We start from the raw sequence: 20,709 nt of genomic DNA on the forward strand, positions 1-20,709 counted from the left end.
CCTCCATTCTTTTTCCGAGATCCTGGATCATCTTCACTATCAATATTCTGAATTCTTTTTCTGGAAGGTTGCCTATCTCCACTTCATTTAGTTGTTTTTCTGGGGTTTTATCTTGTTCCTTCATCTGGTACATAGCCCTCTGCCTTTTCATCTTGTTTATCTCTCTGTGAATGTGGTTTTAGTTCCACAGGCTGCAGGATTGTAGTTCTTCTTGCTTCTGCTGTCTGCCCTCTGGTAGATGAGGCTATCTAAGAGGCTTGTGTAAGTTTCTTGATGGGAGGGACTGGTGGTGGACAGAGCTGACTGTTGCTCTGGTGGGCAGATCTCAGTAAAACTTTAATCTGCTTGACTGCTGATGGGTGGGGCTGGGTTCCCTTCCTGTTGGTTGTTTGGCCTGAGGCAACCCAACAGTGGAGCCTACCTGGGCTCTTTGGTGGGACCAATGACAGACTCCACGAGGGCTCACGCCAAGGAGCACCCCCCAGAGCCTCTGCTGCCAGTGTTCTCATCCCCATGGTGAGCCACATCCACCCCCTGCCTCCGCAGGAGACCCTCCAACACTAACAGGTAGGTCTGGCTCAGTCTCCCCTGGGGTCACTGCTCCTTCCACTGGGTCCCGATGCACACACTACTTTGTGTGTGCCCTCCAAGAGTGGAGTCTCTGTTTCCCCCAGTCTTGTCGAAGTCCTGCAATCATATCCCACTAGGCTTCAAAGTCTGATTCTCTGGGAATTCCTTTTCCCGTTTCCAGATCCCCAGGTTGGGAAGCCTGACGTAGGGCTCAGAACCTTCACTCCAGTGGGTGGACTTCTGTGGTATAAGTGTTCTTCAGTCTGTGAGTCACCCACCCAGCAGTTATGGGATTTGATTTTGCTCTGATTGTGCCCCTCCTACCATCTCATTGTGGCTTCTCCTTTGTCTTTGGATGTGGGGTACCCTTTCTGGTGAGTTCCAGTGTCCTCCTGTTGATGATTGTCCAGCAGCTAGCCGTGACTCTGGCGTTCTAACAAGGGGGAGTGAGAGCACATCCTTCTACTCCGCCATCTTGGTTCCTTATCAGAAATAAAAATTTATTTCTTAAAATAAGTGCAAAATTAGTAAACATTAGTATTTATTTATACTGATATTGCTACATTTCCTCAAACAATTTTTTTTTTTCTAGAAAAGATATAACTAGAACATGGTTTCTACTCTCATTTATTATTCTTGGTGAAGGCTTGTTTATTTCAGACATTCATTAACTCACTCAGTCATCAGTAATTTATTGAAGAGGAACGAGCCAGACATCATTCAAGGTTTTGAGGATACAGTTTTACGTCAGTTACAGTCCTTATCAACTACCCTTTGAATCCAAATTTTGGGAATCTAAAGGAGACCACCATGTAAGGAATAAAGTGTTATAGGTGCTATGATAGAGTTAAGTATGAGGTACACAGTTTGTGAAAAGGAGAAAGATGAATCACTTCTATTTTGGCAGCTCCCACATCGCAGGCACAGTGCTTGAGAAAGAAACCAAAAACTACTCCGGCAAATTGTATAAACCCAAAGCCATAAAAAAAACAGGAAAAGGAGGCTGGAGTGCTCTTTCTCCCCTTACACTCACTCTCATCCTCCCTCCTTCACGCTCAATTCTGCTTCTTACCCTCAGAGCAGAGGTCAGGGGTTTCAAATTTCAAAATATTAACACCATTGAACACTTTATAAATTCTCCTCAAGGGAATATGTTTAGATTTCATGATTGGGGAATAAAAACTGACCAGACTCTAGGATTTAAGATGATCAGGGTGTGAGGAATGGGGATGGAGAGGAGGTATGCAAGAAAGAGAACAATGACAAGGGATGAGTCCAAAATGATCCAAATTATCAGGCCTGGTGACTGGGAATGATTTAATGTCAAATGAAATCAACAGACACAAGAGTATAGCAGTCATTCAATGCAGGTTGTAATAGCCAGACAGCATGGGTTCAGATCCCTGCATAAGCTGCTTAACTCCTTTGTCCCCCGCCATGTTCTCAGCCTGCCTTTTTAAAAAAATAAATTTATTTATTTTATTTTATTTATTTTATTTTATTTATTTTATTTTTGGCTACATTGGGTGTTCGTTGCTGTGCCCGGGCTTTTCTCTGGTTGTGGAGAGCGGGGGCTACTCTTCGTTGTGGTGCACAGGCTTCTCATTGCGGTGGGTTCTCTTGTTGTGGAGCACAGGCTCTAAGCACGCGGGCTTCAGTAGTTGTGGCATGCAGGCTCAGTAGTTGTGGCTCACGGGCTCTAGAGAACAGGCTCAGTAGTTATGGCGCATGGGCTTATTTGCTCCGCGGCATGTGGGATCTTCCCGGACCAGGGATCGAACCCGTGTCCCCTGCATTGGCAGGTGGATTCTTAACCACTGCGCCACCAGGGAAGCCCTCAGCCTGCCTTTTGTCTGTGAAAAAACTTTAGCCAAACAATAAGTTTAATCAGAGAAGTGAGAAAATGCAGGAACAGAGGAAAACAGTCAAACAAGACCAAATAAGAATAGATTAGTCATTAACCAAAGTGAAAGACCTTTAGTTCCTCTTCAGGAGCTATAGATAATATTCTAAGCCATATCCTTTGAGCTATCTGATAGATACTGAAACCCCCACCAGGTGAAAGACGTTAACTACATGATGACCAGACTGCAGCCATGACGTAAGCTGCCACGATTCTGAGAACTGACCTCAAAGAAATGGGAACAAATCAACCCCGGAACTTAAAACAATCAAGATGATGCTGATCAGACCATGGCATGAATAATTTCAAGATGACTGTCAGAGCTGACTGTGCTATTTCTACATGTAGCCCCCTCCCTCCATCTATAAAAGCTCTTGCCCACTTATTGTCAGTGGGGAGAGTCAGCCTTTGTACAGAAGTCTGCCCCTGCCCACACCCCAACCACTGCTGGCCTCCGATATAAAGCAAACTTTCCTTTCCACCAACCTTGCCTCTTTATTGGCTTCAGAGTGGTGAGCAGCCAGACCCCCACTTTCAGTAACACTTCTATTTCCTTATCTGTATGGTGGGAAGGGTAATTGCTGTACCCACTTTATGTGAGGATTATATGAGTAAATACGTATAAGATCCTTAGAACAAATAGTGCAGGGCACACAGTCAGTGCTGTATAGTTAAGTGTTGGCAATTGTTAAAATTTATGTGTTGAGTCTTCCGGGTGCAAGATGCTCTACTAATACTAGGAAGTACAAAAGATCTTCTGGTAGCGTTCCTTCCACCATATTTATTAGCATGTGTTTCTAAATCCTTTCCACCCCAGCACTTCTTCACAAACCCATTTTTTGCTCTCCTTTTAAGGAAATAATACACCTCTTCTTATAGGTATGCATTTTCTGTTAGGTATTATATCTAGCTGTTCATTAAACCAGGAAGTATATGTAACTTAGGGAAAACATTGACTTGGAGTGGAAACATCATCTAAGGCAAAAGTGCTTGGATAATGAAGAACCTGATTAACTTTGCCCAGAAGGGAGTGAAATATTTATCTGCCATTTTCCAACAGCAATACCTTCAGATGCTCTGAGGGTCTTTAATTACTACTTCCAATTGTTAAAACTATCAAAAGCACACATAAAAACAGCCATTTAGACTCTAATATAAACAGATCAGCCATGATGTAGCATTTTTTAAAATTGAGGTATTTTAATTGAACATACCATTTGAAAATAACAAAAAAATGTTCACAATTTAGTCAAAAAAGAGTCACTCATCATTTCTTTGAATTTATAAACTGGGGTTGAAAGTCCAGCACTGTTTACAGGCCTAGTGTTCTAGTTGTGGGTCTGTGGGCCCATCAATTACCTTCTTTTTCTTTAGTGGTAAAGAATCAGACAGGTAAAATTATCATGTTTCTACTTTTCAGAAATACTATGAGGTTATGTTAGAGAATCCTTTTGAAACTCTCTGAGACCTCAAGTGTCAATAACTTTCAAAATAAACTAATATTTGAGTTAGTAATTAAAAATCTGCTCTGTAAGCTATATACTTAAGACCTACATCTGCTAAAGAGAGAATCAAGAAAATCGTTTTAGCTTTAAGTAAAAATTGATACCTTTTAAAAGTTCAAAAATAGAAATTTTGACTGGTCATAATTCTAAATTAGTCATTAAAAAGATGTTTGGGCACCTAAATGAACTACAAGGAATGGCTGCATTTTAAACGATTTTCATGTTATCAAGAAGCTGTAAAAAGAAACACCAACACAAAATCTTCTCCTCTCTCTCCATTTACCTGGATTAGTTTTGAGGTACAATATTTAAAAAATTAGATATATGCATTAGGAAATTTCACTGATTTTTACTATCCCTGAACATTCCTTACTTCTTAAAAAGACTTTCAATGGGGTTAATTTCTAAATTAATTCAGGCATTTGAGGGCAGTTGGGCCTTCTGCGCTTGAATAATTAAGTGACTACTATGAAAGGAAAGGCTACACATTAGTAACTTGGAGGAACCAGAGCGGATGAAACACTTTTCAGAACCTGCATGACAATTTTGAAAATTAAAGCCAGTTAATAGAAAAAAATGCTAAATCAATGGCCATAAAATTCAATGGGTTTATAGCAGCCTTAACACAGTAGGACTGAATTATCATGTTAATTTAATTTCCATTTCTAAATGAACCAGAAGGCACAATAAAGGTCAATTAACCAGCTACCTTCCCTGTCTTCTTTTTCTTTTACTGCCGGTTTTAAATCACATTCAGCCCCAAAGCACTCACACTGCTTCTGGAAACTCATTAGTTTTTCTTGAAATTAAAACAAAGAAGAAAAAAAAGAAGGAACAAAAACTAACAACTAACCATGTGCTGAGAACAACCACTGAGAATGTGCTACAATTATGGGGATATATGTATTCAGTGAAAAATCTCTTACTCTTGTCACATCAAAGCTACAAACTTAGTTACATCAAGACTAGGGAAGCACACAAGTTAAAGGTCTCGATGATAGTGTTTACCAAGTGTTCATCTACAGTGAAAAAGCTGTGTGTGCTACTCCTAACACTTATGAGGTGAATAAGGAAGGGAACTCCCATCTGTGTAATGTGGGTCTATTGTTAGTTCAGTGAGAACCGCAAGATTTGCACAGCCTGCATTTTTCACATCGAAATGTGTCACTTTATATTAATAGGCTTTTATTACTTCAAAAAAATAATAGAAAGAGAAAAAAGAAGTCAGTTTCCTCCCCCTCACCAGGAAGAAAATTCAGTCCTTGTTTTTGGTGCAGTTAATTTATTGTTGCAATGGATTGCCGGTAATTTGATATGTTTATCAAAATCTTCAAATATTCTGGTGTTTTTTAGTGATATAAAGGTCACTAGGTTGGTGAACAAAATTTATTTTTATTTTGCAATATTTATAATCATTAAAATTAGTTTCTAATTCCAATGTTTGCTATAAGTTGAAAAGTGATATGGAGATATTAAAAATGATCATAATTTTGATTTCAATAGGAACCTCTTTAAAAGAAAGTAAATAATGGTTCTAAAGTATCTAACACTAGGTATCAGGTAGCTGTCAATAAATGTTAACCTTCTTTCCCTTTCTCCTCTTCAGTATAAAGTAGAAAAATGAAATATCCATTATTTAAAATTTATTTGGAATTATTTCTTAGGATTACAGAACTTTAAGAGAACAATGGTCTCAGTACCCTTGCTTATCAAGTTCTTATAACGAATATCCATGGAAATAATCAATAAACAATTTATAATGGGAATAGAATAGAATTTTATTCAAGTCAAACTGAGAACTATAGCCTGGGAGACAGATTCAAGAAACACTTGAATTGTGTTCCACTAGACTACAAAATGGGGGAGGCTTGCATAGGCAAAAAGCACAAAATTACATAAGTTCTTTGTCAGGAATTAGAATTGGAGCTGGCAAGAAGTGAGGGTGCTTGTTAAGCAAGGATCGATTGGGGTCCAAAATGGTTGCATAGTTATAAGGTTGCAGTGGCATCTGCCAGCAGATATTTTTTTGAAAATGGCTGGTAGTGACCTTGAGTTTGATACAGTTCAGAAAATTCAAGTTCTCGGTGATGAAGGAATGTATCTGAAACCATATCCACAGTGGCCACTTGGCTCCATTTTGGATGCCTGAGTGACTTGTCAGAACAAAGAACAAACATCAAACCTGACAGGGATACATTCCTCCAAGGTTTCAAAAGAGGCAGATTAGCATGTACACAGTGAGTCCACATGACCCTGGCATCTGAGAAGGAAACCTCGTCTTTGAAGGAGTACTAGCATTGGTGCCATAGGAGGAAGGGGACATTTATCATTATCTTCAAAGTAGACATTCTAAACAATCTGGTAAATGCATTCTCTTTAATGATTAAAGCAGATGTATAATGTATGTTAGACAAGTCGTAAGACAGGCTGTTCTGGTTAGCAGAATGTTCAAGCCAAATCATATATAAGCCAGAATGATTTCCCCATACCTCACTATGTGAAAATTTCTTCCATCACAAAGATATGTAAGTGTAATTTAGATCTGAAGTCTAAGGGTTTTACTACATGGCTAATATCTATCTATTTTTTCAAATGAAAACATTTAGTTCACCTTTCATTTAATAAAAATCTGCCCCTTTGCCTCTCCTTCACACCTAAGATTATCTATCTACCCCTATCTTCTCTCTCTCTCTCTCTGTATCATTTCTGGAAGCCATAAGTAGGATTTAATGACCTCATGACAATTTCTGTGAAAAATATATTGTGTGCAGAAATATTAGTGTAGAAGTATATATTCACAATGCACAGATTTGACAAATAAATATATAGTCTAGATGTGATTGGTTTTGAGAGGCATCATTTTTCTCTGAAAACTTTTGTAGGCTAGTGACAGAATCTAACCTTTCTTTGAATTGCAACCTATTTAATCTACTTAAAAAAATTGTTCAGTAGAATAGAAAAAAATTGAAATTTTGCGACTGAAATTCTTTAAACATCAAATACATTTAAATGATTTTGTTAATTTCATGTGTATAATAAGTAATGCTTTTATGAGATGAAGGAATTTGTGCTGTTTTACTCCTGGTCTTTCTTCAGATTGACATTGGGGTTGCATGCATAAAGCACCTACTTTGTCACCTGTGCAAAGGAGCTCTTCAGTGAATGCGCTCTCTTCCCTTACCCTCTCTCCCTTTCCCTCCCCTCTCTGCCCCCTCAGAGCTCTCTGTGAGCTCCAGAGTGCCACCTCCACCTCGGAGCAAGTGCGAGCCAGTGCCCACTGTGGCCTCTTGCCACTGTTGTTTTCTACAATTGATGAGGACATTCTACTATGGTGGATTCTCAAAAATTATTGCTGATTAACTGAACAATATCATATCATATGATGTCATGATCCTGCCCTCCCCAACCTTTTTTTGAGACTGAAGAGGTCTTTTAAGCATTAGGCCATTGTGTCACGAATTATATCACTGAACTGTTGATATGAGTTAGTTGTTGGAGTCACTGAAGTCCCTGGACTGAGACTGACCATGTGCAGACGGGGAACCTAGAGGAGCAGTTTAGGTACCTGGTAGGATAAGAGGAGAAGAAAGAAGAAAAATGGTAGCAGAGGAAGAGGGTAAGAAGAGAATAGGAGGAACCTGGGGCAAAGCATGCCCTTCATGATGACATTCATGGAGCAGAGTTCCCCCTTCCCAGCTGTGCCTGCACACACCACACACACACACACACACATGCACACACACACACACACACTCTGCTCATGGACCCCTGCCAGCATTAGTGCTGGGACTTACTTGCTATGCCATGATCAGGTCCAAAGATTATTGAGTTTGGAACTTTCTGTCTTGAAGGTTTTAAGGAACTTTCTTCCAGATGAGAGGCTGACTGGTATCTCTCTCTACCCCATATTTCATAACCATGTCACCCAGGAGTTGTCTTATTAGAATCTATGTATGTTTTTTACAGCTCTTCTGCCATCTGGCTGTGTGGTCTGGGAAGTCACTTTACTTTTCTGGGCCCTGGTTTCCTCAGTGGTGAAAGGAGTTTGCCCTTTGATCTTGAAGGAACTTCTGGCTCCAACACTCTGTGTTTCTCTGAGGTCCCATTTCAAGCACGGGGGTAAGAATGTAAGGCAGGAACAAAATGTCCCAGCTTGCCCCTTTCCCTTCAGTTTACCTGTCTTGAACAGGTTAATTAATGCAATGAACTGATTTCTCTTAAGAACATTATGTGTGTGTATGCATACATATACATGTAAACATATAAGTACATACATATATATGTATATGCATATGTGTAGATATATATTCTACAATAGTTTGAAATTTTAGTAATGGTGTTAAGTGGCTTAGAGGAAGAATTTGGATGTTGTCTAAATAAAAAGAGACAATAAAGGAAGAAAAAAGTCTGTTTTTTGACCTCTAAAATTTTTGGACTGTCAGTTACATTCTTACTATTGAGATGGGTCTAGTGTATGTATAGATGTGTTTGGTTTTAGTTTTAGCCTATTAGGGAAACTGGAGAAAAATGGTGCTCATTACTCACTAGGAAACATCTGTCCATTTTTGTACTACAGTATACATATTTTTAGAGGCAATATTTTATACTACACTTAGACTTCACCAAGTGAACCCAAGACAGTGAGAGATGGAGTCTGATGCCTTGTATGACATGGGCCGGGTGGCTGACTGTCAAAGGAAAACACAAGTTTGGTACATAGCAGGATTTACGTTATCTTATTAAAAATGTGTTTGCCAAAAATGTAGATTGGAAGGGAAATTCTTGGAATTGTTATTTTTTTTTTTTTTTTTTTTTTTACCTTTGGAAGGAATGAATACATATGTGGTGTTAATACAGCTTGGGTGTCCTTCCCTCCCATTGCAGAGCTGCTGTCAAGAGAAGACAACAGCAACTAAGAAAAACAGGCCAGGCCGGCCAGCAGCAGAAAGGCCCTTCCTCACAGGGAGCAGAGCCATTTAGCTCCATCTGAGCTCCCTCCTGCCCATGAGCAGCCGGAGAGGGGAGGGACACAGGTGACAACTCTGGGCCTAATGGCCCTCTCTCTGTTTTTATTTCTCAGCTGGGGGTGGAATGTTCTCATTTTATGGTCACTTGTCCTTTTCAACTCTGAGGAAAGAGATGGTTTCTCCCTCCCCCAGCTCTATTATATATATTTCTTGTTTTTTTGTTCCATAAAGAAAAGAAAAACAAAACACTAAGATTATTTCTCTAAAGAGTTTCTTACATTCAGAAAACCATGCACGGATGGAGCCGAGTGCTGTATGAAGGGGTGCAGACCCCCCCACTCCTGTCCAGAGTTTGGAGAGGCTGCCGAGGATGCCTGCAGCTTGGGCGTGAGGGAGGTACGAAGACGGCTCGGGTAGGTACCGAAAGATGAATGTGATGTACCCAAGAAACAAGTAAATAATCCTGAAACCCTCGGATACCTCCCCCGGATCTCCATCATAATCAATGAAAGAGTGGTTGGTTGGCGCTCCCATTCTTCTCTCCACTCACTCATCTGTCCAGGGATCCACTGAATCAATATGCACTGATGAAATAACCCCATTTTTCAGGTTAGAAAACTGAGACTGTAACGGGATTGCTCAAAATCGCAAGCTTGTAAGTGACAGAGCTAGTCAGTGTCAGAGCCAGATTTGAACTTGTAATTGTCTTACTCTGGAACTTCCCATGAAGAGGTCATTACACTAGAAAGTGATAAATGCAATGATGAGGCATGCCTGGGGACTGAGGAATCAGAGAAGAAGAATTTGATCCAGGTTTTGGGGGTCACGAAAGGCATTTTGGGCCTAGTGGTTCTTGAGTTTAACATTAAACTATGGACCTGAAAAAGCAGACTGAGGTACTGTTGGAGATTCTAGGCAAAAGGAATAACTTGTGAGAACAAGTGTGTGTGAGGAATTACAAATGCTTTGGTGTTTCTGAAACACCAAAACAAAGGAGGGGTGGGAGATGAGCCTGGAGAGGTGAGGTGGGGCCAGATCATGGAAGATCTTTTAGAGTCTACAATGTAGACGATGCGAAATGATGAGTTTGGATCTTTGCAGGGCATGGCAGGTACAGTAGGATGGGAAGGAGGGAAGAGAGGGGAGACCTGATGACTAATTGGGTGGATAGAGGAAATGAGAGAGATGGAGAAGCTATAGGATGTCTCTCTGGCTTCTATCTTGGTGGCTGGGTGGATGGGAATGCCAACGATTGATACAGAGGATTCAGGAGGAGAACAGGGTTCGGAAGAAGGGTGCTGAGCAGTTTTATTCTTCACCAGTCTATAGTTAGAACCACATTTTATTATTAACTTTTTTATAGCAGGTTAAAATGGTAATGCATAGATTTCATACTTAGTATGATTTATAGTTAATTATTACCTGTTATAATTTCATAAATAAGAAACATCTTTCTTACATAAGCAAAATTAAATAATTTGCTACTATCTCAAAAAATAAAACAGTTAAGTCAGCCATAACTTTATGGATACTAATCATAATAACAAATACTACACATGGTTCAGGTATTAGTCTATGGACTTTACCTACATCAATTCCATTTATCTTGCCTCTGGGGATTTTAGTTTGAAACCTAACCCTGATTTTTCCTAAGAACATTGTGTGTGTGTATGCATACATATACATGTAAACATATAAATACATACATATATATGTATATGCATATGTGTAGATATATATTCTACAACTGGCATTCATTCATGTCCTCTTGTGGATGGAGGCCTAGTGGTGTGGATCTGCCAGCGGTGAGTTTGAGCGTGGCACAATCCCCATGGCCCGGTGACTGAAACACAGGAAGACAGCTTTGTGAAAATACATCAGAGAAAGCTGTTTCACTCCAAGCAGCATAAGATGGAATGTGAACTTTCTTCTTACGGTCTAGGTTTGTATTCCAGTAATGCAATTAGAAGCTGTGTGACTCATGAATGTTCATAGCAGCATTATTCATAATACCCCAAACTGGGAACAACCTAAATGTCCATCAGCTAATGAAGAGATAGACAAAATTGGTAGATGCTCCATTGAATACTACTCAGCAATAAAAAGGAAGAAACCACTGACACCTGCTTGCTACTTCATGGTTGAACCACAAACACATTGTGCTAAGTGATGGAAGCCAAACACAAACAACTACATATTGCTTGATTCCATTTCTACATAATGCCCAGAAAATGTAAGTTAATATAAAAAGAAAGTAGTTTAGTGGTTGCTTGAGGCTAGGGGTGGGATGGATTAACTGCAAATGAACATGAGGGATCTAATTGGGATAAACGTTTTCTTAGATTAATTTCTGGTAATGGTAGCAACCGTTTGGTAAAGTTGCTAAACGTCTTTTAATTGTACACATGAAATGAATGAATTTTATAAAATGTAAAATATATTTCAATAAAGTTGTATTTTAAAAAAAGAAGCTGATTTGTGTCAACATACCTACAAAACAAAAACAGACTCACAGATATAGAGAACAGACTTGTGGTTGCCAAGGCGGGGTGGGTAGGGGAGGGAAGGAATTGTAGTTTGGGATTAACAGAGGCAAACTAGTATATATAGAGGGGATAAACAACAAGGTCCTAGTGTATAGTACAGGGAACTATATTCAATATCCTGTGACAAACCCTAATGGAAAAGAATATGAAAAAGAATATATAGGTGTAACTGAGTTACTTTGCTGTACAGAAGAAATTGACACAACATTGTAAATCAACTATACTTCAATGAAATTTAAAAAAAAAGAAACAAAAGAGGCTGTGTGAACTTCAGCCAAGTCATTGAATCTCTTTTTTTTTTTCATTTCCCTTACCTGTAAAATGGGGTGCTGAATTTTTAGACCTTATTTAATCTCCAGCAGCGTTTAACTCAGTTTATTACTCACAGCTATCCCCTACTTCCTGGCCCCCATTCATTTTTTGGAACTACTTTCTGCACTTGATTTCCCTGGCTTCTTGGAGAGTGCAGGGCTGGCTCAATTGTTTCACTCTGCAGTTAATTACCCAGCTCGATGCCTGTGGCATGCGTCCTCACTCACCCATTGCTGCTTCTAATGTTCAGGTTATTTAGGGCTCTGCCTGAGATATTTTGGGACTTGTTTGGGATATTTCTCTGACACCTGAAAATCACTTCAGTCTCTTCATTTTATTGGGCAATTTTATCAATCCTTTCTCACCAATTTATTCCAGAAAGTTTTCCTTGTTCAGTTTTGCTAGAGATACCTCTCCTGATAATCCAGATTCATTTGAATTCATTATAAACCCATTTTTATATTTTTCCTGTTATTTCAATAGGATGTTGTGAGGAAGGATGTAGAGGATGCTGGGTGTGCTATCAAGATCTCATTCAGGACTGAAGGGCTTATTCCTCCAGCTGCCCAAGGCTGGCGCCCTTCCTGGGAGAGCCTTCAACCAATGACTCATCAACTCAAGGCTCAACCTTTTCAACCAACTTGCTACAATTCAGAAGACCACCCAGCCTCAGAGCTTCCTGTGGGGTCAGCAGAGGCCTACATTGAGAATTCACCCAGCCCAGCTTCTCCCTGTCTATTTTTTCTTCCCTTCCCTTCCACAGATGTTGACCCCAAGAATATTCCCTAATAAACCTTGTTCATGCTAACCTCGAAATCCAAGTCTGCTTCCCAGAAAGCCCAAACTGTGACAGAGGAGATGTGAATACATGTGTTTAGTCAGCCAGCTGGAAGGCTTTTTACAGTGTTTATTTTGAGATCATGGACCTTTTAAAATAAGATAATTAAATGTATAAATTCTTTCAACCCAGAAGGTAAGGTTCACTTTCCTCTCCAATATGAACTCTCTCCTCTTGGCTTTTGATCAGAGACATCAGACTCAGTTGGGTTTCCAACTTCTCCTTCACCCCACAGCTGGCGCTATGTGACCCTTACTTGCGAGCTCAGCCTCCTACTTCCCAGGGCCAAATGGCTCTCAGTGGAAAACTATTAACAGTTTGTCTTAAGTCAGGTTTTCTTGAAGCAGACTGTACATGAGGGTCTGTGTGTAAGTGCTTTGTTAAGGAGGTGTCCCTGGAAGAAGGGAGAAGGAGAAGCAGGGCAGGGCAGGGAAGGAAGCCAAGCAAGGCTGGGGTCTCAGGTAGAGTCCTTTGGAGGTGATGGAGGTGGCGTGATGGTTAACTTTATGTGGCAACTTGACTGGCCACAGTGGGCCCAGATTAAGCATTATTTCTGGGTGTACTTGTGAGGTTGTTTCTGGATGAGGTTAGCATTTGAATCGGTGGACTCAGTAAAGAATTTCCCCTCCCCAAGATCATGCAACTTGGGCATCACCCAATGCACTGAGGGCCTGAATGGAACAAAAGACAGAAAGAGGAGGAATTCATTCCTTTTTCCCTGCCTCACTGCTTGAGCTGGGACATCTCATCTCATCTGTTCTGCCTTGAGACTGGGATTTATACCACCATTTCTCCGGTTCTCAGGCAGGCCTTCAGACTCAGACTGAATCACACCACTGGATTTCCTGGCTTTCCAACTTGCAGATGGCAGATTGTGGGGCTTCTCAGCCTTCATAATCAAATGATCCTTCTGACTAATATGGGTAGCTTTGCCTGATGCACAAAAGAACACTGGGAGATACCTTATACCTCAGAATTTTCCTACCTGAGGCAGAAGAGTTGGGCTTTTGTACTCTTGCACCCACTATTCAGATTGATTGACAAAGACTCCCTGTGGTGGGGCTGTGAGCTGAGATATAAATGCCAGGCCCTCCTGGCTCTCTGCTCATGCGGGGAAAGCCACTCCAGTACCATGAGGGTTGTCATCTGAAGAGCACACATGAGTGCTGATCATTGGGAGCCAAAGCACACAGAATCTAGTGAAAGGACATTCAGAAATGGTGGGAAGGGTCTGAAGTGGTCTGGGTGGATCAATGGCATTGCTTGCTGCATAGTTCTATCACCAGCGTCCTCGTCAGTCTGGCCTTGGTACTAGGCTCCAATTTCGTAGAATATTTGATTTTGTGTGGGACTGTATTCCAGTGACTCTGGTTGAGTTAATTGCAAAATTCTCCATTAAATAATGAAATGAGTTAAACTTTTTATAGAGTTGCTCTGTATTTGCTATCAAAATGCTGAAGAGTGTTTGTGAAAAGCAGTAATCCTAGTGTTGGTCTAATTGATATTGAGCTGTTCCTCATGGTAGTAATTGCCCCAAAAGCTTAGTGGCCCCTTGAGGCCATTCTCAGAATGATAATAGGATTATGTCAGCAGCATAAAGGAAGAGGCTATGACAGGAGGTCATGTATCCAAGTTATCAAAAAATGTATCAAATGGTTTGGGTAAAAATTAAAGAGCAGGCAGGCTAGGACATTTGTGCCGTTTGGAGCTGAATCTGCTCTGTCAGGAGCCCATTTCCCATCCATTTTGATCCACCCTTTTTGATATTACAGTAAAGGCTCTGAAGGACCATTAAAAACCTGGGATCAATATCAAGATCATGCAACCTGACCCAAAAAAATCAAATCTGTCTATAAAATCAAAGGCTGACAATAGAGTAATAAATGCCACAAGTCTCAAATTTTAACCATTTTCTCTAATAGAAGAAATAGAATATAGTAATAGTGCATAATAGATTAGAATGTAGTAATAGTACATAATAGAAAAACTATCTCTAAGCATTTGTGCTCTTCCTATAGGATATTATATTGAGACATCCAGACATGTAGTGTGGAAGAGCAAGGTGGTGCTGATTTTTGAAAAGATATTCTGAAAATTCTTGGGTGGTAAGAAAAGAGAGAAGGCAGTCCTAATTTCCTCTAATTCTTTTGGTCTATTTTATATAAATTATACTGTAAGTGATTAAGTCAATAATTTTGCATGGATTGGCACCTACAATGTAGAATAGAATTTGTGGTAGGAAAACTCTCTGCTGCATATTTTAACATTAAGACATTATTTGAATAAGTGGGGACACTGGATTTGAGCTAGAGATCATTCTAGGGCTCTTAAATTATGGGATAAGTGTAAGAGTTTTTAAAAATAAAGAAAGAGCCTCAATTACTGAATTCCTTTAGTCACAGGAGCATGACCAAGCAGGTAGCTACAGAGATCTGTGTGCTGTGGGCTAGAGAAGGGTAACCTGACTAGGGAAAGGACCAGAGAGAGAGAAGTTTCTTAGAGAATGCTCAGGGTAAAAGGGTAAAATCAGGGAAACTAAAAGGCAAGAACCAAGAACCAGACAGCTAAGAACTCTAGTATAATTACATCAAGAGCTCAAAAAGAGAAAATCTTAGCAGGTGCTGAGCATGCATTTTCACTCCTTCCTAATAACTAGCCTTAATTATGCTATAAATAGATGACCCTTCCTTAACATGATAAAGAATCTCCAAAACCAATAGCCAAATTATGTTTATAGGGGACACACTCGAGGTTTTACCATCAAATTAAAAAAGTCAGAGAAAGCTATTTGCCACTAACTAATATTTGTCTGGAAGTGTAGTCAACAAGGTCAAGAAAAAGAAAGGAAATATAAACGTTGGCACTTGGATGATGTGGCAGCATGGAGGTCTGCTTGGATGACCCTCAAGAGACAACTTGCTGTGCAGCTGCAAGAGGGCAGTAAACTGACAATTCTCCAGCTCTTAGTAACTTCAGAGTCACCTCAGCTTCCCGGACAGCCCTCGGCCAATGACTGACCATATCTGCCCAATGGGGGACGTTCCTTACCCTTGGAGCTACTAACTGGGTTGACTGAGACTTTGTCAGGTTTGCATCATAGTTAGCCCTTCATGCCCAATTTTCTTCCTTCCCCCTTTATCCTGTATACTTATACCATATGCTTCTTGCACTCTTACCTCCATCTAGGTGTCTGCTTCCCAGAAGATCCAGCTGACACTGTTGGTTGCAGGAGTGGTGCAGGAAAGCAGGAGGTAAGATGTGTTTTGGGGATTGGATCCAATGAGACTTGGTGCACAGATGCTCTGGCACAGAGTGGCAGTCCAATTGCTAAAACTAGCAGAATTGCCTGGTTGTTACTAAGTTGCACTGATGACCTATAGAGACATAATGAAAAGTTGAGGGCAGTTAAAAAACAGTTGAATATTGCCAGAAAGCCTGTGGGTCACAGAGTGCCTTATTGCCTGCAGTGAGGGAGCAGAGCAAGCTGAAGATTAAACTTAGGATTTAATAGTGTTGCCAAGCTACTAAGACGATTGAATATAAATGAAAGTTCTATTATGCCAAGACCAGGATTCTGGTTGGGCAAATGTGGGACCCTGACACATCAGATGAGGACATCTGTAATGACACCCTCAAAGATTTGGGCTCTCCATATTCCATTGAGCCCTCAGAGTTGCAGAGGTGGCCCACTCCTTCCTATTAAGAGATAGCATTCTCCCCTGCTGGGAACACACTGTGATGTCTTTTTAGCAAGGCAGTAGGCCCCCCTCTCAGGATCTCCCCTTACCTCTTCTCAAGACCACTGGATTGATAACTAGGGTTAAGTTGTAGCAAAATGCAACTAGGGACATGCTGGGCCTTATAAGAGAGGAAAGGGAGCTGTAAGAATTAGCCAGCATTAACTGGTAGGAGCTGGGGAGCTCCCAGGGGACTGGATTTGAGGTTGCTTGATCAAGAGGTCTGGGACATGGGGCTTCCCTGGTGGTGCAGTGGTTGAGAGTCCACCTGCCGATGCAGGGGACAAGGGTTCGTGCCCCGGTCCGGGAGGATCCCACATGCTGCAGAGTGGCTGGGCCCGTGAACCATGGCCTCTGAGCCTGAGCGTCCGGAGCCTGTGCTCCGCAACGGGAGAGGCCACGACAGTGAGAGGCCCGCGTACCGCAAAAAAAAAAGGTCTGGGACATAAGACTGGATAAGAGTGAGTTTGTGAACTTGGGGACATTTTTGCAAAATGCAGGATTCAATACCCTGGCAGAGACCCCAAAGCCCACTGAAAACAATGGCCCATGGTTGAAAAGTCTGCATTACTGTGGCAAATGACGGAAGAAGGGAGGTGGGTCTTCTGGACTAGATAAATTATGCAAGGCCAGAAAACACAGCTGAGAAGTATATTTCACAGAAAAGGCCAGGAATTACACCAAGCCCAGAATAGAGAGACACCAACATCACCAGGAGGTTCAGTGGTGGCTGAGGGACTAAATATACAAATATTCACAACCACAACCTCTGCTGCAATTAGCCCAGAATCAGGACTTAGCCAATAATGGGAAGCTTCGTTATTTTTTCTTGATTCCAACTCAGGACCAACTACTGAAAGCCAAATATGCTCCCGAAAACAATCTCACAAGATGCCCTCCTAGTTAGCCTGCCCCCAGCTTCCTCATGCAAACTACCCTGCAATCAGAACATACCTAAAATCTTCCCTTAATTTCCACTGTGAAGCTTTTCCACTCCCCTTGCCTGCCTTTGAGTCTCCGTCAAACGTGAGTGATGGTGGCTGACTCCTTTGCTGTAGAGAGCTCTGAATAAACAGCCTCTGTTTCTTATCATTCAGGTGGTCTTTGTCTATTTCCACATGGCTTTCTTCTGCAGACAAAAGCTGATGGTAGGAGAGGCTGTCACAGAGCTTGGCTCATTGATACTAATGAGGATTACGGAGCTCCGAAGTTGTAGAGGCCAGGTGGCTACACTTAACTGCCAGAAGCCCGGGATTGCAAGTTTTGGGACAACTGCCAGGATTGAGTGGCAGCCAAGGAGGCTTAACCTACAGAGAATTGCAGAAAGATAGTTAACAGAATATAAATAACATTGTTAGGGGTAAAATAGAAGAAGGGTCAAAGATGGTATTGCTCAATACATATATTTAATCAAAGAAAACAATCATAAACGAGCAGGAAACTGAGAGTGGTCACACCAATAGAAAGTCACAATCCCTTTTGCAGTTTTCAGACCTGACCACTTTTCAGACCCAGAACCCAGTGCCTGAAGACGTGGCTGGGTTCCAGTGGGAAGGATGTGGTATCACCATGGCAAGTATACGTGGTAATGATTCCTCCAGTCCCTCCACAGTGAGACCTATGGCTAATTATCTGAGTGATTGTACAATGGGGAAAGGGGAATATTAGGACATTTCAGCGATTGTTAGACATAGGATCTGACACTGATACTTGGAGACCTGAAGCATCATTATGGTCCCACTGTTAGATTTGTGATATAGGAAGAGCATGTAATAAATGGAATACTGGCCAATGTCCAGCTTGCCATGGATACACTGGGTCTGTGAACTCACTAGGTGGTCTTTTCCTCAGTTCCTGACTATATAATGGGAATTGAAAAATTTGCAAGTTTATCCTTAGCCTGTGGGGTAAGAGCTATGGTAGCATGGGGGGCAAAGAGGAAGTCTTTGAAACTGCCTACCCACATCTCTAGCCAAAATACTAAACAAAAAGTAATATCACATTATAAGAGAGAGTGAAGATTAGTGCCAGGACCTTAAGGATCTTAAGGATGATCCCCATCATATCACTATTTAATTTACCAGTCTGGCCCCTGCAGAAACTGGATGCATCTTGGAGAATGACCGTATACCTCCCTAGACTCAATCAAGTAGTAGCCTGGATTGCAGAGACTGTGGCAGAGGGGATCTGGTTTGCTAGAGTAGATTAACATGGCCTTGTTACACAATCTGCAGCTATTGATTTGGTAATGGGACTCTTTTCTTTCCCTATCAGGGAAGAGGTTAGAAAAGGTTTGCATTCACAAGGAGGGAAAACAATATACATTTATAGTTTTGCTCTAGGACTATGTTAAGTCTTGGACCTCTGCTATAACACAGTCTGAAAATATCTAGATTGCTGGGACATCCTATAGAATATCAATTGATTTATCACATTGTTGAGAGCATGCTTCTCAGGCAGGATGTGCAAGAGGAGTTAGCGCCCTGGAGACTTTGGTCCTCAGTTTACAGGGTGGAAGATAAATTCTACAAAGACTTTAGGACCTACAACTTGGGCAAAGTTTTCAGGGGTCTAGTGGTCCTAGGAGCATGCTGGGACATCTCCAAAATACAAGACAACTTGCCTCAACCTTCATGCATTATCACAAAGAGGTCAGCACAATGCTTACTAGGGTTATTCAGGTCCTGGAGGAACACATTCTACATAGGAATACTGCTCCAGCCCATATATCATGTGACCCCAAAGGCTGTCAATTTTGAGAGGGGCTTGGAACAGGAAAAGGCTCTGCAGCAGGTTCAGACTGTGGTGGAAGCAGCTCTGTCATTTGGGTCATATACTCCAACAGACCTAAGTGACTATGCATCAGGAACTGCTTATTATGAGTTGGGTTCTGTTGGACACAAGTCATAAAGTTGAGTAGACCCAGACTGAGGACCAGACGGCATGAATAGTCAAGATACCCCCCATGCCCATATCACCCACAATGGTACACCAGCACCTATGCCTCAGCTCATACCTGGCAGGAGGTTGAGATGGGGAGGGAGGTGCATACAACCAGTTGAAGGAAGAGGATAAACCTGAGGTTGGTTTATGGATGGGCTGACTTGGTAACATGGTTGTAAGCCAAAAATGGATGGCAGATGCAATACAGCCACAAGCAGGGTGGCCTTGAAAGCTAACGTTGAAGAAAAAAGTCTTCCCATGGTAGAGCTTTGCGCAGTGTACCTGGGCACCCACTTTACCAGTAAGAAGAAATGGTCCATTTATCTGGGCCATGATGAATGTCCTGGAGGGTTTGGTCAAGGGCCTGGAAGGAAAAAAAGACTGAAAGATCAGAGATAAAGTCTGGGGTAGAGGCAGGTGGATGGACATATGGAAGTTGGCATGAAGTGTGATTTTTGTATCACCTATTAATTTGTGCTTACTAGAAAGTATTCAACGGCACTAAAATGATCTAGTAGACAATGCAAGTCAGGCACTTGACATTAGCCAGCCTATGTCTTTCCCACTTCAGAACTACACACTAAGCATATGAATGAAGAGACCATACAGGCAGAGGTAAAATGTACTCATGGGTTTAACAGCATAGATTCCTACTTATGAAGGCAAATATTGCTATTTCCAACTCTTAGTGTCCAACCTGCCAGCAACAGATCTCAAGGCTGAGCCCTGACAGGACACTATTCCTCACAAGCAGCTGAGGCCAACCAGCTACTTGGTGACAAGTTGACTACATTGGGCTCTTTTCATCCTGGAAGTGCCAATGATTTGCTCTAATAGGAATAAATACCTATTCTGAATGAGTTTACTTTTCCTGCCCACAAAACTTCAGCCAGCACCACTATCTGGATCCAGTCTTACCTGATCCACAGCATATGTACAATGAAGGAAATGAGGGAGTGGGCTTATTATCATGGAATTCACTGGTGTAATCTCATGCTGCACCACTCAGAAGCTGTCAACCTAACAGAGTATTGAATTGACCTGTTGAAAGTACAGCTAACTGCAAGTATGGGGTCTCTTGATGAGAAATGTAAGGGAAGATTCTCAGGTTGATATTTTGCAGTGGACTAGATTGTTGACATTCTCAAGGGATATAATCTCATTATTCCTCTCCTAGAAAATTTTTAACATCTTTATTGGAGTATAACTGTTTTACAATAGTGTGTTGGTTTCTCCTTTACAACAAAGTGAATCAGTTATACATATACATATGTTCCCATATCTCTTCCCTCTTGCGTCTCCCTCCCTCCCACCCTCCCTATCCCACCCCTCTCGGTTGTCACAAAGCACAGAGGTGATCTCCCTGTGCTATGTGGCAGCTTCCCACT

The 20,709-nt window shown here is 41.3% G+C and overlaps 1 long non-coding RNA gene across 1 annotated transcript in view; it reads left to right on the top strand.

Annotated features, from left to right (window-relative positions):
• LOC102984726 (uncharacterized) overlaps nucleotides 1–12,583 on the top strand; it is a 139,024-nt gene extending 126,441 nt beyond the window's left edge. The window contains exons 3-5 of the long non-coding RNA XR_448781.4: nucleotides 8,863–9,011; nucleotides 9,230–9,358; nucleotides 12,287–12,583. This is a non-coding gene — a long non-coding RNA (uncharacterized lncRNA). The remainder of the gene's footprint in view (nucleotides 1–8,862; nucleotides 9,012–9,229; nucleotides 9,359–12,286) is intronic.
• The last annotated feature ends 8,126 nt before the right edge of the window (nucleotides 12,584–20,709 follow it).

The sequence above is a fragment of the Physeter macrocephalus genome, chromosome 15 (assembly GCF_002837175.3).
Source record: "Physeter macrocephalus isolate SW-GA chromosome 15, ASM283717v5, whole genome shotgun sequence".
Classification (NCBI taxonomy): domain Eukaryota; kingdom Metazoa; phylum Chordata; class Mammalia; order Artiodactyla; family Physeteridae; genus Physeter; species Physeter macrocephalus.